Raw genomic sequence first — 15158 nt, forward strand, 5'->3', positions numbered from 1 at the left:
TAGTTTTCTGAATGTTAAGTTTTAAGTCAGCTTCTTCACCCTCCTTTTTCACTTTCATCAAGAGGCTCTTTAGTTCCGCTTTGATTTCTACCATAAAGGTGATGTCATTTGCATATCCAAGGTTATTGATATTTTTCCCAGTAATCTCGAACCAGCTTGTGAGTTGATTTAGCCCAGCATTTTACATGCTGTATTCTGCACATAAGTTAAACAAGCAAAGTGACAATATACAAACTTGAAGTACCACTTTCCCAATTTGGATCCAGTCTGTAGTTCCATGTCCAGTTCTAACTGATGCTTCCTAACCTGTATACAGATTTCTCAGGAGGCAGGTAAGGTGATACGGTATTCCTGTCACTTGAACAATTTTTCACAGTTTGTTGCAATCCACAGAGTTGAAAGTTTTGCATAATCAATAAGCAGGAGTATATGATTTTTGGAAACTCTTTTGTTTTTTCTATGATCTAAGGTAGGTTGGAAATTGATCTCTGGTTTCCTCTGACTTTTCTTTTTTTTTTTTTTTTTTAAATTTTTTATTTTTTTATTAAATTTTAAAATCTTTAATTCTTACATGTGTTCCCAAACATGAAACCCCCTTCCACCTCCCTCCCCATAACATCTCTGTGGGTGATCCCCATGCACCCGCCCCAAGCATGCTGTATCCTGCGTCAGACATAGACTGGCGATTCAATTCTTACATGATAGTATACATGATAGAATGCCATTCTCCCAAATCATCCCGCCCTCTCCCTCTCTCTCTGACTTTTCTAAATCCAGGTTCAGCATCTGGAAGTTCTCAATACATGTACTGTCAGAAACTTGCTTGGAGAATTTTTAGCTTTACTTTGCTAGAGTGTGATATGAGTGCAACTGTGCAGTAGTTTGAGCATTCTTTGGCGTTGCCTTTCTTTGGGATTGGAATGAAAACTGACCTTTTCCAGTCCTGTGGCCACTATTGAGTTTTCCAAATTCGCTGGCATATTGAGTGCAGCACTTTAATAGCATCGTATTTTAGGATTTGAAATAGTTCAGTTCAGTTCAGTGGCTCAGTCGTGTCCGACTCCTTGCGACCCCATGAGTCAGCACGCCAGGTGTCCCTGTCCATTACCAACTTCCGGAGTTCACTCAAACTCATGTCCATTGAGTCGGTGATGCCATCCAGCCATCTCATCCTCTGTTGTCCCCTTCTTCTGCTGCCCCCAATCCCTCCCAGCATCAGGGTCTTTTTCCAATGAGTCAACTCTTCGCATGAGGTGGCAAAAGTACTGGAGTTTCAGCTTCAGCATCATTCCTTCCAAAGAACACCCAGGGCTGATCTCCTTTAGAATGGACTAGTTGGATCTCATTGCAGTCCAAGGGACTCTCAAGAGTCTTCCCCAACACCACAGTTCAAAAGCATCAATTCTATGGCACTCAGCTTTCTTCACAGTCCAACTCTCACATCTATACATGACCATTGGAAAAACCTTGACTAGATGGAACTTTGTTGGCAAACTAATGTTTCTGCTTCTTAATATGCTGTCTAAGTTGATCATAACTTTCCTTCTAAGCTGTAAGCGTCTTTTAATTTCATGGCTGAAATCACCATCTGCAGTGATTTTGGAGCCCCCCAAAATAAAGTTTGACACTGTTTCTACTGTTTCCCCATCTATTTCACATGAAGTGATGGGACCAGATGCCATAATCTTCGTTTTCTGAAGGTTGAGCTCTAGGTCAACTTTTTCACTCTCCTCTCTCACTTTCATCAAGAGGCTTTTTAGTTCCTCTTCATTTTCTGCCATAAGGGCGGTGTCATCTGTGTATCTGAGGTTATGGATATTTTCCCTGGCAGTCTTGATTCCAGCTTGTGCTTCTTCCAGTCCAGCATTTCTCATGATGTACTCTGCATATAAGTTAAATAACCAGGATGACAATATACAGCCTTGATGTACTCCTTTTCCTATTTGGAACCAGTCTGTTGTTCCATGTCCAGTTCTAACTGTTGCTTCCTGACCTGCATATAGGTTTCTCAAGGGGCAGGTCAGGTGGTCTGGTATTCCCATCTCTCTCAGAATTTTCCACAGTTTATTGTGATCCACATAGTCAAAGGCTTTGGCATAGTCAATAAAGCAGAAATAGATATTTTTATGGAAGGAACTCTCTTACTTTTTCCATGATCCAGCAGATGTTGGCAATTTGATCTCTGGTTCCTCTACCTTTTCTGAAACCAGCTTGAACATTCGTTCATGGTTATGTACTGCTGAACCCTGGCTTGCAGAACTTTAAGCATCACTTTACTAGCGTTTGGGATGAGTGCAATTGTGAGGTAGTTTGAGAATTCTTTGTCATTGAATTTCTTTGGGATTGGAATGAAAACTGACATTTTCTGGCCCTGTGGCCACTGCTGAGTTTTCCAAATTTGCTGGCATATGGTGTGAAGCACTTTCACAGCATCACCTTTCAGGATTTGAAATAGCTTAACTGGAAATCCAACAGTTCCACGAGCTTTGTTCATAGTAATGCTTTCTAAGGCCCACTTGACTTCACATTCCAGGATGTTTGGCTCTAGGTGAGTGATCACACCATCGTGATTATCTGGGTTGTAAAGCTCTTTTTTGTACAGTTCTTCTGTATTCTTGCCACCTCTTCTTAATATCTTCTGCTTCTGTTAGGTCCATAAAATTTCTGTCCTTTATCGAGCCCATCTTTGCATGAAATGTTCCCTTGGTATCTCTAATTTTCTTGAAGAGATCTCTAGTCTTTCCCATTCTCTTGTTTTCCTCTATTTCTTTGCATTGATCGCTGAGGAAGGCTTTCTTATCTCTCCTTGCCTTTCTTCGGAAGTCTGCATTCAGATGCTTATATCTTTCCTTTTTTCCTTTGCTTTTCACTTCTCTTCTTTCACAGCTCTTTGTAAGGCCTCCCCAGACAGCCATTTTGCCTTTTTGCATTTATTTTCCATGGGGATGGTCTTGATCCCTGTCTCCTGTACAATGTCACGAACCTCTGTCCATAGTTCATCAGGCACTCTGTCTCTCAGATCTAGTCCTTTAAATCTATTTCTCACTTCCATTCTATGATCATAAAGGATTTGATTTAGGTCATACATGAATGGTCTAGTGGTTTTCCCTGCTTTCTTCAATTTAAGTGTGAATTTGGCAATAAGGAGTTCATGATCTGAGCCACAGTCAGCTCCCGGTCTTGTTTTTGTTGACTGCATAGAGCTTCTCCATCTTTGGCTGCAAAGAATATAATCAATCTGATTTTGGTGTTGACCATCTGGTGATGTCCATGTGTAGAGTCTTCTCTTGTGTTGTTGGAAGAGGGTGTTTGCTATGACCAGTGCATTTTCTTACCAAAACTCTATTAGCCTTTGCCCTGCTTCATTCCATACTCCAAGGTCAAACTTGCCTGTTACTCCAGGTGTTTCTTGAACTCCTACTTTTACATTCCTGTCCCTTATCATGAAAAAGACATTTTTTTCAGGGTGTTAGTTCTAAAAGGTCTTGTAGGTCTTCATAGAACCCTTCAACTTCGGGTTCTTCACCATTCCTGGTTGGGGCATAGGCTTGGATTACTGTGATATTGAATGGTTTGCCTTGGAAATGAACAGAGATCACTCTGTCGTTTTTGAGATTGCATCCAAATACTGAATTTCAGACTCTTTTGTTGACCATGATGGCTATTGCATTTCTTCTAAGGGATTCCTGCCTGCAGTAGTAGATATAATGGTCATCTGAGTTAAATTCACCCATTCCAGTCCATTTTAGTTCCCTGGTTCCTGGAATGTAGACATTCACTCTTGCCATCTCCTGTTTGACCACTTCCAATTTGCCTTGATTCATGGACCTGACATTCCAGGTTCCTATGCAATATTGCTCTTACATTATCAGACCTTGTTTCTATCACCAGTCACATCCACAACTGGGTATTGTTTTTGCTTTGGCTCCATCCCTTCATTCTTTCTGGAGTTATTTCTCCACTGATCTTCAGTAGCATATTGGGCACTTACTGACCTGGGGAGTTCCCCTTTCAGTATCCTATCATTTTGCCTTTTCATACTGTTCATGGGGTTCTCAAGGTAAGAAAACTGAAGTGGTTTGGCATTCTCCTCTCCAGAGGACCACATTCTGTCAGACCTCTCCACCATGACCTTCCCGTCTTGGATGGCCCCACAGGGCATGGCTTAGTTTCACTGAGTTAGACAAGGTTGTGGTCCATGTGATCAGATCGGCTAGTTTTCTGTGATTATGGTTTCAGTGTGTCTGCCTTCTGATGCCCTCTCGCAATACCTACCATCTTACTTGGGTTTCTGTTACCTTGGACATGGGGTATCTCTTCATGGCTGCTCCAGCAAAGTGAAGCTGCTGTTCCTTACCTTGGACGAGGGGTATCTCCTCACAGCCATCCCTCCTGACCTTGAACGTGGAGTAGCTCTTCTTGGCCCTGCTGCACCTGCTCAGCCACCACTTCTTGGACGTGGTGTAGCTCCTCTCGGCCGCTGCCCCTGACCTCAGGTATGTGGTAGCTCCTCTAGGCCACTGCCCTTGACCTCGGGTGTGTGGTAGCTCATTTGGGCCCCTGCCCTTGACCTCAGACATGGGGTAGCTCCTCTTGGTTGCTCTTGTGTGGATGCAGTCTGGCATTCTCGGTTGCCACCCCTGACCTTCAGCGAAGGCTAGCTCCACTCGGCCACGCTTCTGCCTGGTCTGTCGCAGCTGGTGCACTTCTGCACGGTCCGTTGCAGCCTGGAATTCTATCACCTCTGCTACCCTTGTTTGTAGTGATGCTTGTTAAGGCCCATTTGACTTCACATTCCAGGATGTATGGCTTTAGGTAAGTGATCACACACCATCGTGGTTATCTGGGTCATGAAGATCTTTTTTAGCATAGTTCTTCTGGGTTTTCTTGCTACTTCTTCTTAATATCTTCCACTTCTGTTAGGTCCATACCATATCTGTCCTTTATTGTGCCTACCTTTTTTTAAATGAAATATTCCCTGGTAACTCTAATTTTCGTGACGAGATCTCCAGTCTTTCCCATTCTATTGTTTTCCTCTATTTCTTTGCATTGTTTTCTTAAGAAGGCTTTTTTTTTTTTTTTAACCTTTCCTTCCTATTCTTTGGAACTCTACATTCAAATGGGTATATCTATCCTTTACTCTTTTGCATTTAGCTTCTCTTCTTTTCTCATCTATTTGTAAGGCCTCCTCAGACAATCATTTTGCCTTTTTGCATTTATTTTTCTTGGGGATGGTCTTGATCTCTGCCACCTGTACAATGTCACGGACCTCCATCCATCATTCTTCAAGCACTCTGTCTATCAGACATAACTCCTGGAATCTATTTTTCACTTCCACTGTATTATCTCAAGGGATTTGATTTAGTTCATACCTGAATGGTCTAGTGATTTTCCCTACTTTCTTCAATTTAAGTCTGCATTTGGCAATAAGGAGTTCATTATTTGAGCCACAGTCAACTCCCAATCTTGGTTTTGCTGACTGTATAGAGCTTCTCCATCTTTGGTTGCAAATAATAGAATCAATCTCATTTTGATATTGACCTTCTGGTGATGTCCATGTGTAGCCTTTTCTTGTGTTGTTGGAAGAGGGTGTTTGCTATGCCCAGCTCATTCTCTTGGCAAAACTCCATTAGACTTTGCCCTGCTTTTTTTGTACTCCAAGGCCAATCTTGTCTGTTACTCCAGGTATCTCTTGACTTTCTACTTTTGCACTCCAGTCCCTTATGATGAAAAATACATTTTTTAAAAATAGTTCTAGAAGTTCTTGTAGGTCATCTTAAAACTGTTCAACTTCAATTTCTTTGGCATTAGTGGTTGGGGCATAGACTAGGATTACTGTGATATTGAATGTTTTGCCTTGGAAATGAACCAAGATCATTCTATCATTTTTGAGATTGCACCAAATTAGTTCATTTCAGACTCTTTTGTTGACTATGAGAATATCACAAGTTGGTGGAGTAGAAGTATATGTGCTCATCTTCTCCAGCTAGAACTCCAAAATTGCAACTTGCTACTGAACAAACATCAACAGTAGAATGTTGGATCCCATTAAAAAAAAAGAAAAAAAAAGATGCCCCACATCCAAGAGCAAAGAAGAAGTCCAAACAAAATGGTAGAGGGGTGAAACTGCATTTAGAATCAAACACTTTACCCCCCAGATACCCTCAGAGGGCTCAAACAAAACCTTTTGTGCACCAGGACTCAGAGACTCAAAAGAGACTGAGCCAGACCTGACTTCATGTGCTTGTTCCCTGGTGGCTCGGAAGTTAAAGCATCTGCCTGGACTGTGGGAGACCTGGGTTCGATCCCTGGGTTGGGAAGATCCCCTGGAGAAGGAAATGACAACCCACCCCAGTACTCTTGCCTGGAGAATTCCATGGAGGGAGGAGCCTGGTAGGCTACAGTCCATGGGGTCGCAGAGTTGGACATGACTGAGCGACTTCACACTCACACTCATCATGGGAACAAGGGGTCTGGCTGCAGCAGATCTGGAATACACAGCATGTGGCATAAGGCATCTTGGAGGAGGTTGCCATTAGCCTCACCATAAAGCCACTGAGCAGACAAACCACAAACTGCATAACTATTATACAAAAAAAAAAAAAAAAAAAATCACACTGTTAAAGTTCTAGGACCCACAGCAGATTTGCCAACTTGGGGATCTGACAAAGGGACTGAGAACCCTCAGGGAATTTGACTTTGGAGGCTAGTGGAATTTGATTATAGAACTTCCACAGGACTGGGTAGACAGACTCTTGGAAGGCACAGACAAAACCACGTGTGAACCAGGAGCTAGAAGAACGGAGTGGTGTCCCCACAAAAGACTGAGCCAGACTTGCCTGTGAATGTCCAGGAGTCTCTGGTTGAGGCCTGGGTCGACAGTGATCTGTTGTGGGGTCAGAGACACTGAATACAAAAGTGCAAGTGAAAGTCCTTTTGAAAGAGGTCACCATTAGTGTTATTACCCTCTACAATAGTTTGACCTCAGGCCAAACAGCAGGGAGGGAATAAAGCCCCACTAATCAATAGGAAATTGAATTAAAGATTTACTGAGCATGGCCCCAACTCATTAGAACAAGACAGATTTCCCTGCAGTCAGTCTCTCCCATCAGGAAGCTTCCAGAAGCCTCTTATCCTATCCATCAGAGGGAAGACAGAATGAAAATGACAGTCACAGAAAACTAACCAATCTGATCACAAGGATCACAGCCTTGTCTAACTCAATAAAACAATGAACCATACTGTTTAGGGCCACCCAAGATGGATGGATCATGGTGGAGAGTTCTGGCAAAACATGGTCCACTGGAAAAGGGAATGGCAAAGCACCTCAGTATTCTTGCCTTGAGAACCCCATGAACAGTATGAAAAGGCAAAAAGAAAGGACACTGAAAGATGAACTTCCCAGGTCAGTAAGTGTCCAGTATGCTACTGGAGAAGAGTGAAGAAATAACTCCAGAAAGAATGAAGAGATAGAGCCAAAGCAAAAACCACACCCAGTTGTGGATATGACTGGTGATGGAAGTAAAGTCTGATGCTGTGAAGAATAATATTGCATAGGAAATTGGAATATTAGGTCCATGAACCAAGGTAAATTTAAAGTGGTCAAACAGGAGATGGCAAGAGTGAACATCAACATTTTAGGAATCAGTGAACTAAAATTGACCAGAAAGGGCATATAAGCTTATTTAAGTTGTAGTCACTTACGAATAACTATAGCACAGCCACCTTGATTTTTCATACTGAGATATTTTATTGTTACTTAGATAATCCCCAGAAAGCAGAGCTCAGATGTTATTTTTCTGACTTGGAGAGGGAAATAAGTCATTAGATTAGTCTTATCTTACCATCCTCCACTCTAGCTGTCCTTCATCAACTCGAATGATCTTTTCAAGTGCAAGTCTGATCATGTCACTCTTCTGCTTAATTCACAAATGGCTTCTCTTGGAATAAAATCCCAATCCCCAGCCCTTCCCTTCAAGACCCTGCATCACTTTCCCCTCATCCTCTTTGGTGTTCACAACTTTGACCAATCATGTGTTCCCATATGCTGACCTTGCCTGTATCCCTTGTTGCAGAGAGCTGATGCCTGTTTAGTCCTACACAGCTCCTCCAGGCCAGGGCTAGGTATCTTCCCTCCATTTCCCTGTGTCTAGTTCCTGTCCCAATACCACCTCCCAAAGAAATTCTGTCCTGACCTCTCGGTTAACCCATGCCCTGACCTCTCTTCATTGTCTTGTTTTCTGTTCATCACAATGCTTCTCTGTTGCATATCTCGTGTGTTTCTCCCCGTGAAAGCAAACGCTTCTATAGTTTGCCTCTGCATTCACAGGTTTGAAAAATGACTGGTATAGAATAAATATTTATATTAATATTCATGGAATGAATATATGAAGATTGAACTGAACAAAAGCAGCACATGGACAAGCAAGTTGATATCGCGATCATAATTTCATGGATGTGGATGGAAAATCTTAATTGAAGGTATATTCAGAAATCTTGATGATGGATAACATGCACTTACTTGAGTAAAGTAAAGTAAAGTAAAGGACTCACTTACTTGTTCTACCTAGAGGATATGAAGAATACTTTGAAAATGGTCTTAAGACCTCAAGTAAATAGGTAGCCTAGGGACTTTCCTGGTAGTCAAGCCTTCACCTTCCAATGCAGTGGGTGTAGGGATCTGAGGGCCTTCATGTCTCATGGCCAAAAAAAAAAGCAACATTATAATGTTGTATTATTCAAAAAATACTTTAAAAATGACCCACACAAAACAAATCTTTAAAAAAAAATATTCATAGCCTATATGGGACTTCTAGATGTGATGGTTCTATTTGCCTCTGTTATTGCCAGCCCTAAAGAAGATGAGTTCCTGTACCTCTGTTGCTTTATTTTTCTCCTTGGTGGTTCCTTGCTACTCTTTTTGTGTCCTAACCATTTATGTTGTAGATACAGGAATAAACACTTGAGGGTTATTGTGATTGCTTGGGGACCATGTGGGCTATTATCTTTTTGTTGAATCTGCTTATTAATATGAATGCTGTGTATATACTCCAGGGGTCAAATGATCTGGGTAAAATGATTTCCTTCATCTGGAGGAAGACCTGCCAAGTCGATACAAAGGGCGCATTCACAGGAAGTAAAACCTTCTGAGCATCAGGAAATTTTTTTTAGTATTTTTAATTCTTAAAGCCAACTTATCAGAAAGGTACACTGAAAAAAAATTCCATAGAATATTGCAATTATTCCTGCTATTCTCAGAGGAAACAAGACAAAGAAATATTCACATGGTCTCACGTTAAATCACAGACTCTAGTCACTAAACCCACATCCCTGACATTTCTCTCATCTGCTAGATTTGTCTGCCCTTTGTTTTTTTCCCCAAGAGCAAGTATTTCTGATTCTTTTCAGCATTATGAACAAGACTCAACTGTTGTATGGAGTGATTTCTACCCTTACACGGTTTGGACCAGGAGCACCTCTTTGGGTTCTGTCTGTGGGATATAGATAGTGGCATATGTTTCTGTCATGTTGTAAATATCATCCACCAAACAAGGCCTTGGGCTGTAATCTATTCCATCTCTGAGACAAGAGCAGCTCAGTAGCCTCATATTTATGTTTCTAAATTCTCTATTTATCCCAGGTGCTCACTGTTAAGGACTGAATGTATTTGCCAGAATTTACATTCAGAAACCCCAATGTTTGGACCCTTTGGGAAATGATTAGGTTATTCAGGTGAAGCTCTCAGGAATAAGTGCCATTACAATGGCCCACAGAGTTCTCTCATCCCTTCCACCACATGAGGACACCATGAGAAGATAGACCTCTGGGAACCAGGAAGCAGGCCCTCAATGGACATAGAATCTGCTAGTGTCTTACTCACAAGCCTTGAGAACTGTGGATGATAAATACTTGTTGTTCAAGCACACCAGTCTGTGGTGTTTTTGTTAGAGAAACTCAAATGGACAAAAACATTCATTGTAGAAAATGGTCTTCTTGGTTACACTGGCTGCACTTGCTGAATGACAAGTGATATATCCCCAGCTCATGTCACCCTGTATATTGTCACCCTGTTTATTTAACTTATGTGCACAGTACATCATGAGAAACGCTGGACTGGAAGAAGCACAAGCTGGAATCAAGATTGCCGGGAGAAATATCAATAACCTCAGACATGCAGATGACACCACCTTTATGGCAGAAAGTGAAGAGGAACTAAAAAGCCTCTTGATGAAAGTGAAAGAGGAGAGTAAAAAAGTTGGCTTATAGCTCAACATTCAGAAAATGAAGATCATGGCATCCGGTCCCATCACTTCATGGGAAATAGATGGGGAAACAGTGAAAACAGTGTCAGACTTTATTTTGGGGGGCTCCAAAATTACAGCAAATGGTGATTAGACAACTCCATATTTCAAGCCATCTTTTCTCCTAACTTTGACTAAAAAGTCATCTCTTCCTTAAGAATTTCTCCTAAATCATATTTCAAGTTTTAAAGGAAATAATCACCTTGTATATATACCATGCAATGACGGATTTTCCCTAAACTGTTTTGATGGAATAAAAATTCAGCCTAAGTTTGAATTCCTCTAGTGACTGGGTCTCACTACTTTTGGAAGCAACCTATTTAACCTCTGAATAGCTCTTCTCATTAGAAAAGTTCTTTTTTTCAGATGAAATGAATTTATTGCTCTTTTGCCCATTACCACTCAGTTCCTAAATGCAGAACTAACAAATTCCTCTCCATGTGAGTGCTCATCAAATGTTTGAAGTCAATGAATGTATAGGTGTAGCTTTTACTCCCCTTTTGTCTAAATAAATATTTCTCCTATGATATAGTTCTGTGTCCCTTTTACCTGTGGTTTTTCTCCTTCCCCCCCCCCCCCCAAATCCTTCTAAAATAGAGTGGAGTACCAAGTTGAAGACGGAGATCTTGGTGAGACAGTCAAGGGAGTCAGGGCCTCAGCAGCACCCACTATATTTCAGCTCTTCTCAGGGGCCAATTACCTGGTTATAGTCAGGCCTAATTTTTAAAAATATTATATTTCCTGTCAAAATATACCCCCTATCTTTTTATTGGATTGTTACCAAATTTTTTTATTTGATACTTTTGTAGTTGGCTGCTTGGTCCTTGTAGTGAAAATTACTAATAATGTACTTTTGCAGAAATACCTGAGAAATTTCACAGAAATAGCACCTGAAAAAACAACATAAACTAAGAAACTATGTTGATGATTATTTTTCATGTCTTTATTAGATTAATACCCTTGTTATAAACCTCAAGGCCAGATCCAGAAGGGAGTATGATGGGATCATAAAAACATGGACCTTGAATGCTGGGTTACTGTCAGGAAAGAATGATGCCTACACAATTGCTAATTGTTCTTGAGAAGAATCCAGAAGGGAATGATCTCATATAAACACAAGGAGATCTGGACTATGTAAGTGTTCAGTTCAGTTCAGTTCAGTCGCTCAGTCATGTCCGACTGTTTGCGACCCCACGAACTGCATCACACCAGGCCTCCCTGTCCACCAAATCTCAGAGTTTATCCAAATTCATGTCCATTGAGTTGGTGATGCCATACAAACATCTCAACTTCTGTCGTCCCCTTCTCCTCCTGCCCCCAATCCCTCCCAGAATCAGGGTGTTTTCAAATAAGTCAGCTCTTCGCATCAGCTGGCAAAAGTATTGGAGTTTCAGCTTCAACATCAGTCCTTCCAATGAACACCCAGGACTGATCTCCTTTAGGATGGACTGGTTGGATCTCCTTGCAGTCCAAGGGACTCTCAAGAGTCTTCTCCAACATTACAGTTCAAAAGCATCAATTCTTCTGCACTCAGCTTTCTTCATAGTCCAACTCTCACATCCATACATGACTACTGGAAACACCATAGCCTTGACTAGACGGACATTTGTTGGCAAACTAATGTCTCTGTTTTTTAATATGCTGTCTTGGTTGGTCATAACTTTCTTTCCAAGGAGTAAGTGTCTATTAATTTCATGGCTGCAACCATCTGCAGTGATTTTGGAGCCCAAAAAAATTAAGTCAGCTCCTGTTTCCACTGTTTCCTCATCTATTTCCCATGAAGTGATGGGACCGGATGCCATGATCTTCGTTTTCTGAATGTTGTGACTTAAGTTAACTTTCGCACTCTCCACTTTCACTTTCATCAAGATGCTGTTTAGTTCTTCTTCACTTTCTGCCATAAGGGTGGTGTCATCTGCATATCTGAGCTTATTGTATTTCTCCCGGCAATCTTGATTCCAGATTGTGCTTCCTCCAGCCAGTCGTTTCTCATGATGTACTGTGCACATAAATTAAATAAGCAGGGTAACAATATACAGCTGTGACGTACTGCTTTTCCTATTTGGAACCAATCTGTTTTTCCATGTCCAGTTCTAACTTTTGCTTCCTCTCCTGCATACAGATTTCTCAAGAGGAAAGTCAGATGGTCTGGTATTTCCATCTCTTTCAGAATTTTCCACAGTTTATTGTGATCCATACAGTCAAAGGCTTTGGCAGAGTCAATAAAGCAGAAATAGATGTTTGCTGAAACTCTCTTGCTTTTTCCATGATCCAGCGGATGTTGGCAATTTGAGCTCTGGTTCCTCTGCCTTTTCTAAAACCAGCTTGAACATCAGGAAGTTCATGGTTCACATATTGCTGAAGCCTGGCTTGGAGAATTTTGAGCATTACTTTACTAGCGTGTGAGATGAGTGCAATTGTGTGGTAGTTTGAGCACTCTTTGGCATTGCCTTTCTTTAGGATTGGAATGAAAACTGAACTTTTCTGGTCCTGTGGCCACTGCTGAGTTTTCCAAGTTTGCTGGCATATTGAGTGCAGCACTTTCACAGCATCATCTTTCAGGATTTGAAATAGCTCAACTGGAATTCCATCACCTATATTAGCTTTGTTGGTAGTGATGCTTCCTTAGGCCCACTTGACTTTGCATTCCAGGATGTCTGGCTCTAGGTGAGTGATCACCCTATCGAGATTATCTGAGTCATGAAGATCTTTTTTGTACAATTCTTCTGTGTATTCTTGCCACCTCTTCTTAATATCTTCTGCTTCTGTTAGGTTCATATCATTCCTGTTCTTTATCAAGCCCATCTTTGCATGAAATGTTCCCTTGGTATCTCTAATTTTCTTGAAGAGATCTCTATTATTTCCCATTCTGTTGTTTTCCTCTATTTCTTTGCATTGGTCACTGAGGAAAGCTTTCTTGTCTCTCCTTGCTATTCTTTGGAACTCTGCCTTCAAATGGGTATATCTTTCCTTTTCTCCTTTGCTTTTCACTTCTATTCTTTTCACAGCTACTTGTAAGGCCTCCTCAGACATCCATTTTGCTTTTTTCCATTTCTTCTTCTTGGGGATGGTCTTGACCCCTGTCTTCTGTACAATGTCACGAACCTCCATTCATAGTTCATCAGGTACTCTGTCTCTCAGATCTAGTCCCTTAAATCTATTTCTCACTTCCACTGTATAATCATAAGGGATTTGATTTAGGTCATACCTCAGTGGTCTAGTGGTTTTCCTCATGTTTTTCAATTTAAGTATGAATTTGGCAATAAGGAGTTCATGATCTGAGCCACAGTCATCTCCTGGTCTTGTTTTTGCTGATTGCATAGAGCTTCTCCATCGTTGGCTGCAAAGGATATAATCAATTTGATTTTGATGTTTACAATCTAGTGATGTCCATGTTTAGAGTCTTCCCTTGTATTGTTGGAAGAGGGTGTTTGCTATGACCAGTTTGCTATGTCAGTGTAGTCCAAGACATTTAGGGTTTGTGAATAACACAGGATGTGTCTTGAGAAAGACAAGATCTGAGAAAGTCTTGTAGTCTGCAATTAGGAATAAAAGCTGGTCTCAACGTGTACTCTGCACCTCAGTCCCATAGAGGCTGCAGGTTCCCTGACCCATTGCACCAGATTTTGTGTTCTTTCTTCTTTCTCCTCAGTCGCTCCAGGACCATTAGGGCAACAGGTCCTCAATATTTTACCCACTATGAAAGTGAAGTGAATGTCACTCAGTCGTGTCTGACTCTTTGCAACCCCATGAACTATACTGTCCATGGAATTTTCCAGGCCAGAATACTGGAGTGGGTAGCTTTTTCCTTCTCCAGGGGATCTTCCCTCCATATTTCATATTATCTGATGAAATTCATCTGTACTACCTGTCTAAGACTTTTTTGGATCCTTCTTTTACCATCACACATAGTTGCAGATTCTTTCAGCTTTATGTCACCTACAAGTTCAATGAGTGGGTATTTTATGCCTGTACTTAAATCTTTGGTGAAAACACTGATTGGAGAAAAGTTCTTTACTCCATAAGAGCAAACTGTTACTGTTGAATTTGCATAATCTATAGATTTAGGTATCCATATTTTTTGAGTTTTATGCAGGATTGTATGAGATAAATCACCTTGAATAATTCCTTGTGTTTGGTGGGTGCTCAATAAATTAGTCATTAAAATATGTTCCCCTTGCTGAAATTAATTTGCCTTTTCAATTGTATTCTTTATAAAAAATAATGCCTTCAATTTTAATCCATGTCTCTATTTGGTCCATCTTTTTAAATTCCCAACTTTTAGCTACATATTTAAAAGAGATTGTTCTCATCCCTTCTCATGTATTTACCAGTTTTTAAATTTACATAAGATCACTCTCTGGGTTTTTAAAGACTGGTTTGAAAATAACATTAATTTTTGTGAAAGTCAATTTTATATTTGAGAAGTTGGAAAATAAAAAATAAGGAGAAAGAAAAATCATGGAAGGGGATGTGTTTTTAGTTTTATATTCTCAGTGAATTATTTAGACTTTATACTGTTAAAAGCAATATTACCAAATTTGTATTTCTCTAAGGTGTGGATTTCTTAAGGTTTCTTTTTCCCATCTAAGAGTATATATACTGTATTCAACTCAAGTTCAAACTAAAAATATTAACTTTCTTTCTTTCTTTCTTTCTTTTTTTTCCCTTTTATCTCTAGCTGGATATTCATCCCCTAAGCAGAACTGATCAGAATCCTTTTCTGATTGAAAAATGATAGATCTCTAAAGTTTTTTCAGCTCAAGGACATTTGAACTCTATTTTTGCCTAAGAGCATGAATGTAGATATATTTAGCTTTTCTTCTTTCCTTATTTTTCAAAGTACTTCACTCTTCT

This window comes from Capricornis sumatraensis, chromosome 7, assembly GCF_032405125.1.
Source record: "Capricornis sumatraensis isolate serow.1 chromosome 7, serow.2, whole genome shotgun sequence".
Classification (NCBI taxonomy): domain Eukaryota; kingdom Metazoa; phylum Chordata; class Mammalia; order Artiodactyla; family Bovidae; genus Capricornis; species Capricornis sumatraensis.